The sequence below is a fragment of the Trichosurus vulpecula genome, chromosome 5 (genome assembly GCF_011100635.1).
Source record: "Trichosurus vulpecula isolate mTriVul1 chromosome 5, mTriVul1.pri, whole genome shotgun sequence".
Lineage (NCBI taxonomy): Eukaryota > Metazoa > Chordata > Mammalia > Diprotodontia > Phalangeridae > Trichosurus > Trichosurus vulpecula.
In genome coordinates, this window is record NC_050577.1 from 200,326,669 (window position 1) to 200,347,916 (window position 21,248).

General features: G+C 39.3%; 1 pseudogene; it reads left to right on the top strand.

Annotated features, from left to right (window-relative positions):
- Window positions 1–4,753: 4,753 nt before the first annotated feature.
- On the top strand, window positions 4,754–5,549 carry LOC118849726 (annotated as a pseudogene).
- The last annotated feature ends 15,699 nt before the right edge of the window (window positions 5,550–21,248 follow it).

Genomic DNA, 21,248 nt, shown 5'->3' on the forward strand with positions numbered 1-21,248 from the left:
AAAATATAAGACTATAGCTTACAATGCTAATCATATTAATTACTAATTAAGATCATATTAGATCTTAGTTTCTTTCCAGGGAGGTATAATACATAGAACATGGGAATGGTAGCTATGTTCAACTCTCTCTTGGTCAGACCATATCTAGAGTCTAGGCTTTGGTTCTGAGGGCCGTGTTTTAGGTAGAACAATGGCAAGCTGGACTCACTCTAAGGGAGATAGACTAGCATGAGATCTGAACTATCCCATCAGGTTGAAGAAATTTGCAAAAGAGAAAACATGGGATGAGGGGACAGGGTGGGATATGTAATGGCTATTCTCAAGTGTTACTTGTGTTTGGCTTGTTCTCTGAATTATTGCTTTCTTCGGGGCCTCAGGAGACGATTCAGAGAGAGAAAAAGATTGGCAATGTCTAATGATTTTGGAGAGGGAAACTGATTACCCTTCTCCTCTTTGCATGGGAATCACAAACAAAAAAAAGAATAAAATACATATGATATCCGTATGCTGTGGCATCCTCTTGTAACTTCCTATGTCCTGAGAGGAGACAAAGACAGGCATGAGGAGAGATTGGAGTGGCCACATGGAGAGGAGGTGCTATGTCCAGAAGCCTTGAGGCCATCAGGGGAACTTGGGAACTTGGAGCAGAAAGCAAGGCCCAATCAATGTAACCAGCTGCAAGCAGAACAAGTGTGGAAACAGGCCAGCAATTCAACAATAAAAGATCTCTAAGCAGAGGTAGAAGAGTGAGAGAAAGGGGCAGCTAGGTGGTGCAGTGGCCTGGAGTCAGTTATACAACGTAGGGGGAGAGGAATATATGATTCTCTGTGAAAATACTAGACTTGGGGCCAGTCGGGTTCATGTACTTCAACACTTACTAGAACAGCAACCTCAGAGGCTAATTTATTCTACCTTTACTAACTACTGGCTACAATATCCCAAGTGGATGTCCTTTGTTTGTCCTTTAAATATATATAATGTGATGATACCAACTACACTCTATTTTTTAATAGCTCCAATTTTTGAGAATTTTTCTTTGTGTAAAGATTAAATTTGTCTTCCTGCAGTTTCTTTCTACTGCTCCTAGTTCTTTTCTCCAAAGCCTAGCAGAGCAAGTCTAATCCTCCTACAGTTTTTCAAACATTAGTATGACACTAACCTCTATTTCTGTGTGACTAAATCAGCCTTCCTTAAGCATCTAGACAGTGCCATTACATTAAATACCAAGGAAAATTAACCAGTTGTGCACAATTAATTAATTGCCCACAAGGTGGCACTCTACTCATCCCCTATGCAGCCTTGCAAGTTCTTTTTTCTGATAGTTCTTGAAACAGGCCTTTCCTAAAAATTTTCAGCTTCCATGTTAGCCACCAGACAGTGAAGATGGCATAGCAGTAGCAGCTCTAAGGAGTTTGGATTAATCACTTATTGGCTGGATCTAAAATTAATCTAGGAGATAAAATAGAATATTGCTCAAATATTAAAATATGAAATCTGCTGCATGTACCTAGCTAATAAGAGCACACCCCTCTTGGTTTTCACTCTCTCAGTTCACTTTCCATTGTATTCATAGATTCAGTGTCTTAGCATGTTGTCATCACATAGCTTATTGTACCCAGCATGCTTTGTTTTCTTGTGCGTTGCAGTTATTTCAGTTGGGGAGGGTTTTTTGTTTGTTTTACAAATTGAAGGTTTGTAGCCATCCTGCATGGAGCAAGTCTATCAGTGCTATTTTGCCAACAGCATGTGCTCACATTATGTCTCCGTGTCACATTTGGGTAATTCCTGCAATGTTTCAGACGTGTTCATTATTACTACATCTGTTATGGTGATCTGTGACTAGTGATCTTTGATGTAACTACTGTCATTGTTTCGGGGCACCATGAACTGTGCCCATATAAGACAGCCAACTTAACAGATAATGTTGTATGTGATAGGACTGCTCCACTAACCTGTCTCTCTCCTCCTTGGGCTTCCCTATCCTCTGAGAAACAGCAATATTGAAGAATATTATATAAACTTAGATGATCAAGCAGTCTCAGGGTTTGAGAGGATTGACTCCAATTTTGAAAGAAGTTCTACTGTGAATAAAATATTATCAAACAGCATCACATGCTATAGAGAAATCTTTCGTGAAAGGAAGAGTCAATTAATGAGATAAACTTCGTTGTTGTCTTATTTTAAGAAATTGCTACAGCCACCCCAATGTTCAGTTACCACCGCCCTGATCAGTCAGCAGCTGTCAACATCAAGGTGAGACCCTCCACCAGCAAAAAAGATTATGATTCTTTGAAGGCCTAGATCAGGTGTGGTGAACCTACAGTCTTGAGGCCACATGTGGCCTTCCAGGTCCTTGGGTGGAGCCTTTTGACTGAGTCCAAGTTTTACAGAACAAATCCTTTTATTAAGGGGATTTGTTCTGTGAAGTTTGGATTCAGTCAAAGGGCCACACTTGAGGACCTACAGGGCCACAAGTGGCCTCAAGGCCACAGGTTCCCCACCCATGGCCTAGATGATAGTTAGCGTTTTTTAGAAATAAAGTATTTTTTAGTTAAGATATATACTTTTTTTTTTTAGACATAATACTATTGTACACTTAGTAGATTACAGATTAGTGTAAACACTTTTATATGCACTAGGAAACAAAATAATTCTTGTGACCCACTTTATTGAGATATCCACAATATCTCCAAGGTATGCCTATACATAGAATAAACCGAAAAGACATTGAATCAATTGTTTCTGTATGGAAGCCTTTATCTCTAATCATCTCTTCTCAGTTGCCAACCACACTCATCTCCAGTTCATAGGAAAGAAATCAGGGAGGAAGCATCTACTTTCTTTCTTTGAATCATGGCTGAAAAGGGAAAAAACCCTTCCCAGATCACCAGCCCAATCCCTAATGAGGCAGTCCTGACAGGGTCCTGACATCATTTCTCTGTGGAGTCCACTATCTAGCATTCTGTAATTCCCTGAAGCATGGCAGGGAGAGAAGAAACATAAAAGTGATAAAAAACCAACCCCCAAATTCAAAAGGCATAATATTTGGGGTCCATTTAGTATAGAGACTAACAACGCTACTCAGTGAGAGAGGTGAGCATTTGAGTAATGATCAATGAAAGAAACGCCCAAAGCAATTTTGTCATCAGAATCTACCATGAACCATTTGGACTGAAGAGAAAGCAGATGAGTTTGAGAAATATCACAGGTCTGACACAGATACATGATGAATAGTAATGTTGGGAGACTTCAGTTATCCAAACACTAGCTGGAAATTTTTCTCCGCCAAAAGCAAAGTGGCTAATAACTTCTTGAAATCCTTCAGAATCAGTAAAGGATACCATAAAGGGAAATTCTCTCCTGAATCTAATTCTCACTAACAGGGAAGAATTGGCTGGCAGAGTGGAAATGATGGGAATCTTGGGGGAGGAGGGAATGACCATTTCCTCCTAGTGTTTGTTTGGCATACACATTAGATTTGGGGAAAGCAAAATTCAAAGGGTTCAGAAAAAGAGTAACTAAGAACCTAAGTTGTAAAATGCTATAGAGGAAATTAGTTCAGGAGGGATGAGAAACTCTCAAGAATGAAATTTTGAATTACATAAAGGGAAATAGTTCTGATGAGGAGGAATAAGGACCTCACCCCACACAGATTTTGCAAAGATAGGAATTAGAAATGAAAGCAAGGTCAGCTAATACAGGATGATGATAAAAGTATGGTATGGTCCTTTAAAAACGATGTCAGAAGGGCTTAAGTTGAATCTAACCTGAGAGTGTCAAGAGCAGTTAAGGTCAACAAAAAAGGTTTTTTAAAGCTGTATTGGGGGACAGAGGAAGAACAAAGGAGAGCAAGAAGTTTTGCTTGGGTAAATGCAGAGTGGTTCATTTCTTGTGTAGCTCCTGCTCTGGACTATTCCCCTAAGGCGCACTCACATTCATGGGTTGGGTCACAGGGGGCAGCTGAGATTCTCGGATCAAGGGATGCTAGACATCTAAGAAGCACTCGATGTAGTAAGTAGAGTGCTGGATCTGGGATTAGGAAGATCTGAGTTCAAGTCCCATCTCTGATATTTCATAGCTGTGAGGCCAATCACTTCAATTCTATGGGCTTCAGTTTCCTCATCTTTAAGGTGAGGGGGTTGACCTCTAAAATCTTTTCAAACTCTAAATATATGACCCTATGAACTTATGAACTCAAAGTCCCCATCAATGTGTGTCGGGGGCAGAGGTGGGAGGCGGGGTGGAACTGGGTAGCTAGTACACACAAATAGCTCAAAGCAAAAGTATCCACTAAGATAGCATAGTAGGAGTAGTGTTTACAAGAAGTCCCCCTTTGCCCCCAAACCTGGGGCACACTATGCTCTCCTATAAACACGCAATATATGTGGGAAGAGTGGGGCACTGACTTAGAATACAATGATAGTGAAGGAACGAAGGGAAATGCACATGGCCAAGGTAACTCTCAGCTCTCCTATTACAGGGTCCTGACATCCTTTCTCTCTTTTTGAAGTCCTCATGCTCAGATGGAAGCCCAGGCCGGGGTTGACTCATTCTTCGGTTCATAGATGGCCCTCTTTTCTACTGCAAGATGCCCTCCTCTTAGAAGCTGCTTCCAATATGGAGTAACTGCCTTTCTGTCTCCATGTCTGTCTAGAAAGTGCATAGCTATGCTTCCTGCTGGCTATAATCTGTAGGTATGCTTCCTCCTGGCTCAAGCTGGCCAGAACACTGAAGTTATGGTTCAGAGTTGAATGTGAGCATGACAGAAGACTAGGACTATTTGTCTGATTTCTTTATCAATATGAAAGAAGTCAGACCATGATTGTCAAGGGGAGAGGAGGAAGCAGGGCAATTGGTGTTAAGTGACTTGTCCAAGGTCACATAGCTAGGAAGTGTGTCCAATGTCTGAGCTGACATTAGAACTCAGGACCTCCTGACTCCAGGGCTGGTGCTGTACTCACATGATTGTCCATGTTGAGGGGAAATCAGAGATGTTCATCAAAAGGAAGAAAAGCACCAGGAAGCAAATCTAAAAAACAGGCAGAGTCTGAAAGGAGAGAGAAAAGAAAGACAAAGGCAGTATTTTAAAGCATGCTTTAGGAAGTGAAAACAAAAGATTTGCTTTGCTTCCAAAGATGAGATATTAAAGTGGCTAGACTCTTGGCAGAAGGGGTGATGGTCACGTATGACCCACATCAGATTGTTTGCCATCCTGGGGAGGAGGGAAGTGAAAGAGGGAGGGTGAAAAATATGAAACACAAAATCTTTCAAAAAATGAATGTTAAAAATTATCTTTACATGTTATTGGAAAAAATACTATTAAATAAAAATGTGGTATTGTTGAAACCATTCATCTGAGCAGCAAAACAGGAAGAAGTGGCATTTGTTATGAGACATTAATCAAAAGGAAAGCTGAGGAAGAACTGGAAAATTACAGAAGAAAGACTCATTTGAGAAACCAAACTGAAGACAAAGCTGTAGATCAGTTTCATTTGTGACTCAAAAGTAAACAAGAACTTAAACTAGAAGATGATGTCATAAGAAGCTAGTGAGCCTGACACTGCATAGACATGCAGAAGGATATTTACATACAGGGAGCCATGGCACTGTCTCGTGTTTGGGAATGAGGAATGAAAGGCTGAATACAGATAAAGGAGAAGAGAAGCAAAAGGAAGCAGATGGAACATAGGGTTATGGAAACATGACATATACTGACTAGTTATTTAAGAGAAGAACATTGCTATTGTATTTGGTGGGCAATAACTTATGAAAATGAAGATTTTTCTTTTAGCTGCCTTGAGCCAACTTCTATAGATCATTTCTAATTTTTTCTCTATTAAAAGGGAACCAAGAAAAGAGATCTATCCAGGTGTTTGTGCTAACACATTAACATCTCATCATCTGTGACTATATAAACTCAGGATCAGGGGACTCAAATCTGAACCTTAATACACTTATTTCGCTTGCAATAACAAAACAGAGATGGCCACCATATCTAAATAAATGTCGCAAAGGCAAAGGAAAATGAACACCTGATGAAACACCTGACCTTGTGAATTCCCCCAAAGAGCATACAAACAACAGGATATTCCAAAATGTTTCAAGAGCAATATTAAAATTTTGGGAAAAGTTAGAAAGGAACAAATGGCAGAATTTATCACACAATGGAAATGATTAGCAGAATATTTGCTATAAAATTCCTCTCTGAGTCTTTGCCCTCCCACTCTTCTGGATGTCAATCTCTCTTCCCCCATGGGAGAGTTCTTCACTGAACCACTTTTCAAGATTTCCCCTTTCCTCCGCTCTGTTTCAATCCCTCCCTTTGCTTTCTAATTCATTCTCCTGTAGTTTCTCTTCTTTCAGGGATATCATAGGAGCTATTCTCCCTTCCTTCTTAACCTCTGAGTGCCCTTCTGTCTTCTTCCTCCTCTTTTTTGTGTCTTCAAACATTTATTCACTTGTAGGTGAGGTTTACTACATGATGTTTCAAGCCTCTTTCTCCACTATTCCTTCTGTTTGATTTCTGCTTTCATCCTTGTCTCTTTGTGTACTTATAAAAGGAATTATTAAGTGTCTCTGTCGTTATTTTCCTATAGATACCTAGGTGGCACAGAGAAAAGAGTGCTGGACTTAGGGTTAGAAAGGATCTGAGTTGAAATCCTGCCTCAAATCCTGATACTTATTAGCTGTATGACCCATTTAACCTCTACAAGCTTCAGTTTTCTCCTCTGTAAACTGAGGATAATAGCAACAAATGCCTTATAAGTTCACTTTTTAAAATTTTATTTTACTCATTTACTTTCTTTTTACCAAATAAATTGAGATAATGTATGTAAAGCACTTTGCAAAACTTAAAGCATTACATAAATGTTAGCTAGCCACTCTTGTTGTCCTTAGCTGTTATATTTATTTACCTTTCTTATATTTCTGTTGCCTGGGGTGTTTGAAAGAAAATAATTTATGGAGATTTGATTTTCTTTGTAGCAATATACAGGAAACCTCTTTTTATTGAACATCTATCTTCTTTTCATTAATGGTTAGGCTCAGTCAGGTTGACAGAGTATATCTCCTTGAACTGTATCTTGACTTTTTTGCTCTTTGGAATATGTTATCTTCTGTGATTTCGGCTGGGTGTTTAAGTCTTGTGTTATTTGAATTTCCCTTTCTTTGTATTTGAAGGCCTTTCTCCTGATCACCTGTGGAATGTGTTGTGTGTTACCAGAATTATTCAATTTAACTATTATGTGTCCAGGAGTTCGAAGCATGAGTATTTTTTTTTCCTTCTGGGGGTGATCTGTGGGTTCTTTCAATTAGTATTTAATTTTCTGTGTTTGGAAGAGCTGGGCAATTTTCTTGTATTATTTCTTGCGTTATGGCATTCTTGTGTTTTGGGTTTTTTTTTGACTTGCCATGTTTTCTTAAGGACCTAAAATTCTTAAATTGTTTCTTTTCTCCCTACTTTCAAGATCAATATGTTTTGGTTGTATAGATTTTATATTCTCATTTAATGTTATTGCATTTTGTACCTATTCTTCCACCTTGTCCTTCACTTTTTTTTATTTGCATTCCCAATCAGTTGCTCTCTCTCTTTTGATTCTTTGAGGAGACTCACTACCATGGATTCCAGTTTTTCTATTTTGCCAATTATTTCTGCTATGTAGGCTATAAATTCTGCTTTCACGATTCTTATTTCTCTTTCAAACCATTCATTAATGCTCTTCAATGGTTCCATGCTTTCTTGGGAATCTACAGGGTTTTCAACCTCATCAGGTGTTAATTAATTTTCCTTTTTCTTACAACATTTATTCATATAGATGTCTGGACTCACTTAACTGATCTGGAGATCTGGAGCTGACATTCTCTTCTGGGACTAATATCTTCAGTGTTGTTTTAGTTGCTTATGATAAAGGTCTGTAAGTGAGTTTTCTTCCTCCTGTCTGACTTGCAGCTGAAGCTTTCCATAGGTGTTGGCTTCCCTATTAGAATGGGAGTTCTTTGAGAGCAGGGACTGCCTTAACTTTCTATTTGTTCACCCAGCTCTTTCTATTTGTTCACATGGTAAGTGCTTAGTAAGTGTTTTCTTAGTTCATTCAATGTAAATATGTATGCAGGATTCAATAATACAGCAAATATTCATCAATGAATCAACATTTAATGAATCAACAAATTTGAAGGAAGCAAAAATCATCTCAAAGGGAACTGAAATAACAGAAATACACACTGGAAAATGGCTATATAGTCCTAAAACTAAAGCTAGTAAGTGTCTGAAGCTAGATTTGAGCTCAGGACTTACTGACTTCAGGCCTGGCACTCTATCCCACTCTACTGCTAGCTGCTTCTAAACTGAACAGTGTTCAGAGAAGGGGAAGGGACTTCTATCCCCATCATGAGGATAGGTTGGAGAAACCGGGAATAGTTAACTCTCCTTTCATTCAATCCATGATCCATCTTTTATTACATCTTTATTACACACAAGACTCCATCTCCCATCTTTGCACAAAATGTCTCCCTTCCCTAGAATGTAATCCCTCTTCACCTCTACTTCCCAGAATCCCTAGTATCCTTTGAAGTAAGACTCAAATGCCTCCTCCTTCACAAGATCATTCGCGATGTCCCTAGCTTCTACCACTTAATGGTACCTAATTACATTAATTTTAATATATTTCATATATGCCTATATATGTACATGTTTTTCTCCCTCGACAGAAAGGAAAGAAAGTTTAACGAATGATTGAAAAATGACCTAATTAACCCCACAGTATCTCGAGAGGATTTTAGGATGAATTTGGAAAGAAGGGCCTTTTTTAATTACGCAGAAGAGATCATCTAATTTCGCTAATAACGCGCTATTCTTTGCATCACTGGAAGGGGAGTCACAACATTTAGACTTTAACATCACAATCCCCAATGTGCTGCCTGAGAAAATGAAAATGGCACTACAGAAAAATAAAGGTGGAACAGTAGCTGGATAAGCCAAGTATACAAAGAGGATGATCATCCTGTAAATGACATGATAATGAGGATATTGAGAGACTAATTCTCAATGCATTTGAAAGAGAGGAGAATACTAAATCAAATGTTATTACTTCAGAAAAAAAAGTGATCAGGAAAACATCAGTAATTACTGATTCATATGCCTACTCTTGTACCATTACAGAATCTTTATGAGACTAATCCATGCATGTTAGGGGCGTGCTTCATAAACATATGAGAAGATGATAAGGAGGTTTAAAAATTATTTAGAAGATACAACTTTATAGTCACATTGTTGAGCAAAAGATACATATTTTTTCTTGACTATAAAAAATTTCTTGGATTAGATGGAGCAAAAATGGCATTAAAGGCCCTCTTCCAAAAGATGGAACCTACCCTTCTTTGAATGTAACCCTACCCGAAGCAGTATTGTAAACCATGGAAATTATACAGACCTCTGGAGAAGCATTTCTCACTACAGAGGCAGGGAGTGGGCACTGCTAGTTTCTATGGTCTTTATCATCAATTTTATTTACTGGCCAGCTTTTTGTTCCTGGCACACGAAACTTCATTTCCCATTTCTGTGCCCTTGAATAGACTGTTGTCCATCCCTGAAAGTCTCTCCTTCCTAACCTCCAAATCTTAGAAGCCTTTAGAATCATTTCATACCAGAGGCCATTTCTGGTTACCTTCTATCTACTCAGTATTCATTTTCCATGTTCTTATTTATTTGTGTTGTCTCACCCATTAGAATGTAACTATTTTTGCTTTTCCATTTGTATCCACTATATTAAACACAGTGCTTGGTGCATAGTAAATGCTTAATAAATGGGTTGATTGGTTGGTTCAGAAAAAGAAAAGCAAGCTATAATTTATATTGTTTCATTCATTTGACTTTCTTTGTACTTACATGGGGGAAAAGTCTGAAAATTTTGTGTGACCCAATTCATTCTCAGTACTTCAGTTCAAATTATTTCAAAGCTATTTATTAAATGATCATCAAACCTCTATGAGCAGGGCATGATGCCCATCATAGGCAATACGAAGAAGGATAAGATTGCAGCAGAAAGTAAGGGGAGCAGAACCAGGAGAACATTATACACGATTACAGACACGTGGTATCTGTAAGGACTAACTTTGATAGATTTGGCTCCGCTCAGCAATGCAAGGTCCTAAGGCAGCTCCAAAAGACTCATGATGGAAAAAGCATGCACATCCAGAGAAAGAATTACAGAGTCTGAATGCAGATTGAGGCAAACTATTTGCTCTGGTTTTTTTCCCCTTCTTTTTTGGTTTTGTTTCTCCCTTCTCATGATTCATTCCATTGTTTAAAATTCTTCTTTACAACTTGACTATTATGTATATAAGTTTAATATGAAGGTATATGTAGAACCTATATTAGATTACATGCTGTCTTTGGGGGACGAGAGAGAGGGAGAGAAAATTTGGAACTCAAAAACTTGTGGAACTGAGTACTGTAAACTAAAAATTAAAAAAAAGAAATTAAAAAAAAAGATATTGCAGCAGATCTTTAGGTGGAGCGAATCTTGCTATATTATGATCCCTGCCCCAAAGGGGCTTGAAATCTAGCAATGGAAACAATGTCAGGAGCTTTCCTCTAACTATGAGGCAGAATGTCATAATTGCAACAAGAGTGAGGGAAACAAAGAGTTATGGGATGAGAGAAGATGGAGAGTTGACCCCTAGCTAGGATACCAGGCAGAGACTTAAAGGAGGAAGTGACTGACATTCAAGCTCAGCCTAGAAGGATGGGTAAGAATTTGACAGGTAAGGAAGGTGATTATAGGAAATCTTTTTAGTCGGGTCTGACTCTTTTGACCCTATTTGGAGTTTTCTTGGCAAAGATACTGGCCTGGTTTGCCATTTCCTTCTCCAGCTCATTTTACAGATGAGGAAACTGAGGCAAATAAGGTTAAGTGACTTGCCCAGGGTCACACAGCTAGTAAGTGTCTGAGGCCAGATGTGAACTCATGAAGATGAGCTTTCCTTTTTTCAAGCCTGGTGCTCCATCCTTTGTGTCACATAGTTGCCCCTTATGGAAGGAAATGAGAATAGCATTAAAAAAACTAAGAAAACCAGCTCATTAATTTAATACTTCCTCATAGCATCCCTGCAAAGTAGGTCAGGCAAGCATAATCTGGAATACAAAAGAAAGGGAGATGGAAAAATATTGTCAGCATCTTTTTAACATCTCCTGTATCATGCTGTCTTATGGCAGACACCTCAGCAGCACTCAGGAGAAAAGGAGAAACTTATAACTTGAGGGATGTGGTTTATCTCTACCCTGGGAGGGATCTGTAAGAGCTGAGAATGAATGATTCCTCTGCCTGTCGCACTGGGGATTATGAGCCAGTCCATGGACTACTAATCTTCCTCAGCCCTCCATAGACACAAAATGAGTTCTAACCATATGCAGAGCATATTATACCACTCAAGTTGTCCTGCATTATTAATTCAGCTCCTTTCTGAGCCACTAAAATCTAGCCCTACCCCTCATCTCCACTATCATCTTCCCTGGCCTATCTTTTTTCTCCAGTGTAATTTTGTAATTCGGTGTTTATGATTGTATTGTCGATTATATACTTATCTTTGTGGGTCTCTTGTTCGACTCTAAACTTTCCGAGAGCAAGTATCGTATCTGAATTGTGTCTAGATCTGAGTACTACAATTTAGAAAGGCCAACGTCAAATTTATCCAGAGAAGACAGATAAGAATGGAAGGGGTCTTAAAACTATGTGATCCGAGACTTGGTGTGAAAGAACTAGGAATGTTTAGCCTAGATATGGGTGGGGTGTCTTCGAATATCTGAGCAGTTGTCATATAGAAGAGAGATTATTAGACTAGCTCCGCTTGACAATCTAGGACAGAACTAGAACAGATGTTAACAGGGAAGGAGCTGTTAGAGCACTCCAGAAATGGAATAGAGATTCTAAGCTCTTCATCACTGGAAGTCTGCAAGTGGAATCTGCACGACCTCTTACCTGGGATGTGGTAAGAGAAATTTAGGCTTCAGAGAATTTGGAATAGGTGACCCCTTTGCCATGCTTACTGGCGTGCCATTTCTGCATTGTGAATACTCAAACCTACTGAAATGACTAAAGCATTTGTACTTGAAGTTTCCTAGACAGGAGCTGGGGAGGTACGTGAAAGTGGACAGCAATACATTCCCAATGTCCTGATTTCCATCCACACACTCTGCTAGTCTCTGAGTCTGCCTTAACAAGTTTTGATGGAGATAATGACCTATCTCTAAATACCCTGAAGGCTGGACATTATTGAGCAATTCATTGCTTAGATGCTACAAATATTAGACTAAAGAGTGGGTGTGTTTTTTTTCTTCCTTTTCCCCATTTCTTTGTAGGAAAGCAATTTGCTCCTCTGTGATTCACAATGAGATCTGGCAAGTGAATGTTTGCCTTCCATCCTTCTCTTCTCTCCTTTAAGTCCTTTTTCCCTCTCCCACCCCTTCCTCCTTCCCTCATCACCCTTCAGTTTAAAACAAAAGTCTTGAAAAGGAGTGGAAATAAGAACACAGGATCTATGTCAAGGAAAACTATTTGCATAAGCTAAACACTTGGTTCTCAGAGCCAGGACTGTTCTAACTTATGACAAATTCCACTGTCTCGGCCACCTTCCAGCCTCATTTTCATTGGGGTTGGCAAGACAAGTGAAGTCTACATTCTGTATTAATTAACAGCCTTCAAGGGAGAAAACCACCAGTTGCAATGCCAGCACACCACTCGCAAAAGGGGTTGGGGGCCTTGTTGGACAAGGCCCCAGTTCTTTTCTTTGGTATAGCAGGAGGAGAGAGGCGGGGGTGAGGTGAACTTTACAGAGGTAATGAACCAGAAATAGAAACTTCAGGTTAAAGTTACTGCCCAGGGTTTTCCATGGCAAGCTGTGGGAATGAGTAATAGTGAATAGTCAGACCAACCTAGCATGCAGCAATCAGGAATGAAGTTCTGAGAAAGAAGAGAAGAGTCTCTTTATGATTAAAGCCTTCATCTCACCTTCAGTCTAAGAACCACCAGGGTCTGCAGAAAAGCAGCTGCAGCCCAGTCTCAAATGACACTCTTCTCAAATGTGCATGATGTGGAAGGAGAACACCAGTATTTCAGCTGGCAACACCTATACTCACATATAGTTGCCTCTGGAGGGCTAGCTTGAAGTATAAAGGTCAGAGAAATGTTGCGACAAGCCTTACAAGGATAAAAAACCTCCACTCCAATTGGAACCTTCTGTCATTTTTTTTAATTTCAGAGATTGCTTTGGGGAGGGTAGCAGAATCAAAGCATTTGAGGACTAGACGGTAATATAAGATTATTTGGTCAATCTTTCTGCCTTCTCCCCCTTACCCCCCCAAATGATAACATATCAATTCAGTCATTCGGGTGTCTGGAAAACTTGAGTATTTTTTGGTGGGGGTAGTGATAGGAGGAATTGGGTTGGGAGCATTCTGGGTCCACCTTGGATCAACTTCTGAGAGCTGATGGTTAAATTTTCAGTGTGAGCATTTATGCCTAGCAAATGGCAAATGATACAAATTAGGGCTTGATTTATCATCTTATTGATTATATAGATATAAATAAAATAATGGGTAAAATGTTGATAATGAAGTTTCACTTAAAAGTGTGTCTTGTGTACATTTCTCTAGACAGCTGCTGTTAAACATTTACCAGCACATCACCTGATGTTAAAAAGGAGAAGGCCCAGTCCTATCTTCTTTGTAACCCTTTTGATATTCTCCCTTAGAGGTGGGTCCTTCAGAAAATTTATCCCAGGTTTGAGGTAGCCTGTGGTAGCACTTACTTGAAACCACAACTTATGAGCATCACATTGTCACACCCTTTCCCCACCACCCCTCAAAGATTTGATTTTATCCACTAGCTGCAGGGCCCATTTATTCAGACAAAAGACAAAAGAAGTATAACAAATAAGATGACAAGAGATGATTTCTCCCCTCTACTCTGAAATGTATACATGGCGTATACCCTCTCAGAAGTTGCCATATTACTACTGGGTAAGGTTATACATATACCCAGAAAACATGAAACAAACTCATATAGAGGACATGTAATTAGGAACAAGTGTGACCAGGAGCTAGGTGTGAAGAGGCACATGTCAGGAGCCCATATGGCTAGGGGATATGTATTGAAATGTATTGAAAACATGCAATGGATCAATCAACAAACATTAATGTGCCTACTATGTGCCAGGCTAGGTGCTAGGGATATAAATATAGACATGAGGTGCTCCCTTCAAGAAGCTTACATTCTATTGAGGGATCCAACACGTATAAAATTAAACAGATGTAAAATATATACAAAATGATTTGAAGGAGAGGAGTATCGAATAGATGTACCAGGAAAGGTCTCAAAGCATCTCGAGATGAGCCTTGAAGGAAACTAGTGTCACCAAGAGGTGTAGGTGAAGAAGCAGATTCTCAGCATGGACCATGGCCTATGCCTGAAAAGACATGGAGGTGGGATGGGGAATATTATTTATAGATAGACTATATACATATATATGCAGACTAGTTAAGCTGGAGCATAAAATATGTGAGGAGGAGCAAATGTGTAATTAGCCTGGAAAGATAGACAGAATACACTCAAGTTAAAATGAAGTATCATTTACTCCTTTGTCTGAAATGGAATTGCCATCCATTGTCTCAGACAATTATCTAGTTTGGGATTAAAAATTCCTCCTAATTCCTGTTTAATTCTTCAGGGTGTTTTGTCAAAGAAACCCCATTGGTATCCTGTGTTAGTTGGACTACCTAAGTCTTGCTCCTGTCACTTCCAAGGTTGTTGTTGGCTTGGTGTGAAAATAAATTTGAGCCAGAACAAGAGGGAAGGGAGGGAAGCAAGGCTATTTTCTCCCATTTTCCCAGTCCATATTCCTCCCTTTATCATGGATGTTTATCAGCAGCAAAAAATGCTGGCTTTGAGTCTATATTTTGACCATAAAACAACAGCGACAACAGCGGCAAACCTCAAGGTTCCTACATGTTCATCAAAGCAAAATTATTAAACCAATTATATGGCCTTGTGCTAGGCCCTGAGGATATACTATATGATGCAGACCTTGCACTCAAGATCCTTTCAATGTAATTGGGGGGAAGGGGTGACGTGTATACAAATAATCATGGTACAAATGAGGGTATAATAAATGCAAAGTAGACGTTTGGGCAAAATGCTATGAGAAATCTGAGAGAGGGGGTAGGAGACCACTTTCACCTGGTGGGCTCAGCAATGGCTTCATGGTGGCACCTGAGGGACCTTTCTCACACCAGTTAATCTGGTTAATCTATGCCATCCTGGAATGAACAGGAATGAGAATGAAACTTGTCTGAAAAACTTACCCTGGGCTTCAAAGTCCAGGCCTTTTCTTCCAGTCACATCCCATTAGACTGAATGTGGTGAATGAGGTGCTCTCCTAATGCATGCTCTCCTAAGGAAAGCCCCAAGAATGATTACGGGGTGTCCCTTCCCTCCACCTGCCCCCTGCAGGCACCCAACCACAACCATGTCACCAGACACATGGTTCATTAAGGGAACACAATATGTCCCAGTGGTTGGCAGATAGCCGGGATGTCCTGTGTGACAGCAGATGCAAAGAGAATGAGCCGGGCAGCTGAAAGAGCCAGGGACAAAAAGAACACATTGTTCAGGACTATGAAAGGCTCAGCCTGGGAGGGGACATATGCATCTATTTAGAAAAAAATCAAAAACAAAAACAAAAAACCACCAGTGGGTCTACTCCAAGCTAGTCCTTACCCACCCTCACCCAAACCCCCAACAGATATAGCACAACAGTCTCAAACAGAATAAGAGATTGAGTCAGCTCCATGCTGACTCAGGGCCAAGAGAGAGGCTCAAGGTGATACAAATGGGAATTAGTTGAGGAAAGAAGAGGTACTGATAATCCTCCCTCCTGCATCCGCCTCGCCCCGGTATGCTCAGATGTCCTAGAGTCACCAAATCATAGAATGATAGAGGTAGGAGGGACCTCAGGAATCGTGTAATCCAAGCCCTTCTCTTAATAAACTTATGGTCAGAGGGGAAGTAAGTTACCCAAGGTCATACAGCAAGTTAATAGCAAAGATGGTGCTAGAACCCAGGTATCCTGACTCTTAGTCCAATGTTCTTCCTTGTGAAATGATGCTGAATCTATGGGTATTTGAAATTGTAGTTTTAAAGCATTTCTTCAAGGGACCTTCTTTGTTCTTGTGCTCCCCATTCAATTTGCCCTTTAGAGAAGACAATGATTTATGACTTCAACCCTGAAGGATACTAGTTGAATTTCTAACCAATTGGTATCAATATCAATACTGAATATCAATCTAATTGACATTTCCTAAACTGTATACCTAACAGATATAAAACAGTCATTTTTTATGAAAAATTTCTGCTATACACACAGATGTTATGATTTGGGTTTAATGTTGTAGGCTCCAAAATCAGGGATAGAAGCAAAAAAAATCATTGATCAGTCATGAATAAGATTGAAGCTGTGAAAGAGGATTGTCAGTGAGATCATACAATACACTGACTATAGTGTTCATGCCCAGAGATCAACAAGCAGCATTAAGGTGTTTCCAACTCAAAGGTAGGAGGTTGGACTAAATGATTTCTTTTTTTTTTTTTTGGAAGAGGGAAGGCAAGGCAATTGGGGTTAAGCGACTTGCCCAAGGTCACACAGCTGTCACATGTCTGAGGCCAAATTTGACCTCAGGTCCTCCTGACTCCATGGCCGGTACTCTACTCACAGTACCACCTTGCTGCCCTTCTTGAGATCCTTTTTAGCTTCAGTACTACACAATTTTATATTGTGTTTGCTGAAAGAGCAGCTCTATATATCTAACTTTCGCTCAGTTCACTTTTCCTTTCTTTAAGGAAGAAGAGGTTCTTAAGGTACCACTTTGCATCCTCAATGACTTATCACAGTATTAAGCACATAGCAGGTGCTTAATAAATGTTTATTGACATATTTGCTAATAGCTATTTCTGTGAGAATATCAACTTTTTTGCTTTCATTAAGGAAAATAGCTGCCTCACTGAATGAAGGTGAAAAACAAATCTTGAGAAGTACTGAGCAAGTACCCTCTCAGCTGATCTTGGTACAGGATGGTAGGTCTAGGTAACTAAGACAACTTTTTCCTCCTCTCCCGTTGTGACTGACTCCCACCCTTGTCCCTAGCTCTCTTAAGGTGTGAATTAGACCTAGCAGACTAAATCTGCTTCTTATAGGGAAATGTGCTCATTAGCTGTGCTCTAGCAGAAGTGGGAAAATCTGTATGGCCTCTCTCTACACAGACATTTAATATTCTTTCCCTCTGAAAGTTTCCATCTTATATATGGGAGGAAGGGGGAATGTGAGTGTAAGGGGAAGAATGACTACTTTCTAATTTGTTTCTGGGTTTTCATCCACTACTTTTAATGGGTCAATATTGGGAAGCATCATACATGTTGAGATTTGTCACAGAAGAAAGGTTTGCGGTGGTAGTAATAGGATAAATTTAAACTATAGGCTACAAGGATCTCCTTCCCCAAGCACGTAACTCGTATAGCAATATCAGTCCTACTAAATATTACAGGTGTGTACTATGTCGATAAATAATTCTATAAGTATTTATAGAATACCTTCTTTATGTCACCAAAGAACATACTATATGTTCTTTATTAGAACCTACTATATGATAAACACTGTGGTAGGTGGTGGTCAAGATACAAAGTTTCTAGGAGAGAATGTTGTTGTCTCTGTGCAACTCTGGGGAGTCAAGGTTAACTCATGTGGTATCATTAGAGAGGAAACAAGTTTCAAACTATGTGTAGCTGTCAGCATTTTCAGTGAGGCATCAGGCACTGCTGTAGTTCAAGATTAATTGTGGGAGCAGAGGGAGTTTAGAGCTGCCAGAAGGAGAGGGGATTCACGTGGGCCAGAATTGTTGGAAGAAGTTTCATCTAGAAAGTGGGACTTGAGCTAGGCCTTGAAGGATGGATGACTAGGAGTTGAATAGATAGAGAAAGATGTTGAAGATTAGGAGTAGAGGGAGTAGCAGAAGTAGGTCCAGAAGTTGTAATGCATATATCCTCCACAACATCTTATTTTTGTCTTGAATTGGACTTAAAGGAAACGTGAGTGAAACAAGTGAATAATGAGAGAAGTGAGAAAAAAGGGATGCTTTTAAAATTTAATAAAATATCATTTTTTTCAAAATGGAAAGAAATATAAAAGTAAAAACTTTATGGTAAATTTCCATTTTTGACCAGTCATTTTGTCTAATTATGTTTTGATGTTAGCCTTTCTCCATATATTTTGTCCTCTCAAAAAGGTTTCATTTTAGGAGTACAGCTTATATTAGTGCTCTCCCTCTGTTGACTATTTCCCACATATCCTGTAGAGAGCTTGTAGGTGTTAGCATGTGGTCTCCTCTATTAGAAAGTGAGCTTCTGGAGAGCAGGGACTAACTCTCTTTTACCTTTCTTTAAATCTCCAGTGCTTAGCACAGTGCATGGCACGTAGTAGGTGAGTGGGTGACAGACTGAAAATAAAAAGTCTTCCAACCTATTTTTCCAGTTTGATTTCAGTTTGGTCCACATTTTTGAATCAATGTCCCAGCCCAATTGACCTCTTTGCCTTTTTTGTGCATGGGGATGGGCACAGTAGAGGACAAAAAGACCTAGGTGATGCACCCCTCCAAAGTCCATGGATGAACAGTGAAGGAAGGGGTGGTGATTCCTGCAGTCTCCTAGAAAGAAGGAAGTGCTGTAGGGGAATGGCATGAGAGGTATTCAGTCCAGGAAATTTGAAGGATATGGTCCCATACAAATGAGTGAGAGGTAGAAAGGGGATCCTGTGGAAGAACACTTTTAGAGAAAGAGATACATATGTGCAATGGAGATAGAGACCCCATGATAGGCTTAATCTGTAGTTAGCTGGCGAATTGAGAAGCCAGTCTTTCTGACAATAAGGTTCCTCTATAGATAACATCTTGGTCCTGCTCCTTGAGAACGGGTACATGAACTCCTATGAGAAGCTAGACTCATGATTGGGGAAGGGTAAGCTCATGGATACAGAAATTAAGTGGCATAACAATAGGAAGAGGAAAAATCATGTGGAAGGTAGGGTATAGGATTGACCACACTGTAGTACTGGGACATAGGGTAATTTCTACAGAGTACTACTTCTGTTCAAAATTGATTTCTTTATGAATTGATACTTCTAAGAGTGATATAGAGCAGAAGAAAAAAAATGATTATATAAGATCTATGAAGGTAAATAACATAGAAATTGGTTAGAAGAAGGGCTTCAAATCCTATCCTATTCTATCCTTCAAAATCATTAAACCAAGAAGAACATAAAGAAACAATATAGTTATTGACCATGAACCAGGTAATAAACTCTCAGAAGAGGATGGCAGATATTTAATGAAGAGAAAAAAGAAAAACAAATATTTCTTAGAAAAATTGCAGCAAAGAAAAAGCTATCATATATAAGAAGCTGGAAAGGAAGCAGGTAAAGGATATTTAGAGCTAACCATTTAACTAGTAGATGAAAGAGAAGGAACAAAAGAGCAGAAGAAATAGATAATAAATTTTTTAAAAGAAAAAATTAAGTAACTCCCCCCCCCCACACACATACCCCAACTATACAGAAGGTGAACAAATGAGAGCAGAGGAAGGAAAGAAAACCTGTGGCAATAGAGTTTCATCAAAGTAGTTTAAGTAAAACTAATTGCTGGGACAAATACTTATTTAAAAGAGAAATGGTATCTTTAAAAAGTACTATCTACTTTTTGTCTCGTATTAGTAGTCACTGGAAGCTTTTGAAAAGGTGCCTTTACATCCTCTAACCCACTCCTTTGATATTTCCTCTAGAGTTCCTTACTTGGGATCTAAGAGTTTTTAAAACTATTTTGATACTGTACTTAAATATAACTTGTTTTCTTTTAAATCATAAGTGTTTTATTTTATGCATTTAAAAGAATTTTTTTCCTGAGAAGGGGTCCTTATGCTTCATCAGAACACCAAAGCACTCCAGATATAATAAAGTTAAGAACTCCTTTGGTTTACCATTGTCACTGTAATGGGGGTTGGCCAATGGCTAGATGATCACATCCAGCATACTGAGCCTGATGCGGTTACTCACAGGTATTTCAGACACGTGCAGGTATTTTATGGCCTGGTCTATATACTATATGTCTTTTTGATTGGTTATTGAGCCTGAAATGGGTTTGCATACAAAAGATTCTCACTGGGGCAGTTCAGTTTCTTTCCTCCATGGCTATTTTCAAGTGAGGACAATCAAGGGAAGATGCGACATCAGGGCCAGGCGCTCATGGCTTCATGTCTATCCAAGTGGGGAGAGTAGGTTGTTGGCACTCTCCTTAGGCAGTTGCTGTAAAGTCACTCAATTGGCCTCTTTGCATCTCTGGTCTATCTTCTACATGGCTGCCAAAATTATCTTCCTAAAACAAAACGCTGAGCATATCATTCACTTGCTTATTTTTCTGTGCATCTCTGTTGTCTCTTGGATAAAATACAAGCTCCTTGGCATGGCATTTGAAGCCCTCCATTGTCTAATTCCAAAGGACATCTGCAAGCATTGAATATTACTCCCTTTTACCCACTATGCATTCCATTCAAACTAGATTAGCTGTTCTCTGCACTTAACATTCCATAACCCACCACCTCTAAGACTTTTCAGAAGCTATTCCCCATGCCTGGAATAGTTTCTTTACTTTTCTCTGCCTCTAGGAATCCTGAGATTCAATTTCAAGTCCCCTGATTCTAAATATAGTGTTTTTTCAATTCAATTCAGTTCAGGTCAATTCAATCAGCATTAATTAATCACTATGTGCTAAACTTGATGTTAGGTGCTGGGAATACAAAGAGGAAATAGTCATCCCCATTTATTTAGAAAATTCTAGAAAATCAGTAAAGAAACTATTTTAGATCAGAATAAACTTGTAGTATCCACATTGAAACCAGCACCAATATGGTAAGATCTTGTGAGTGGGTGCCATCAGGTTGCCTAAGGAGGGACAAACTGATCCAAACTAGAAACAGAGCAAGTCAATGTTGCTATGCCAATCATTAGTGACATTGGGACTATGAGTGGCCACTGGACTTTTATGCAGATGAGCCTAGCCAGTCTCAAAACAAAACCTCACCATAAAACACTACTATTTTATACAGTAATAAGAATATATGAAAGGAAAGGATAAAGAGGGAAATACCAATGAAAATCAC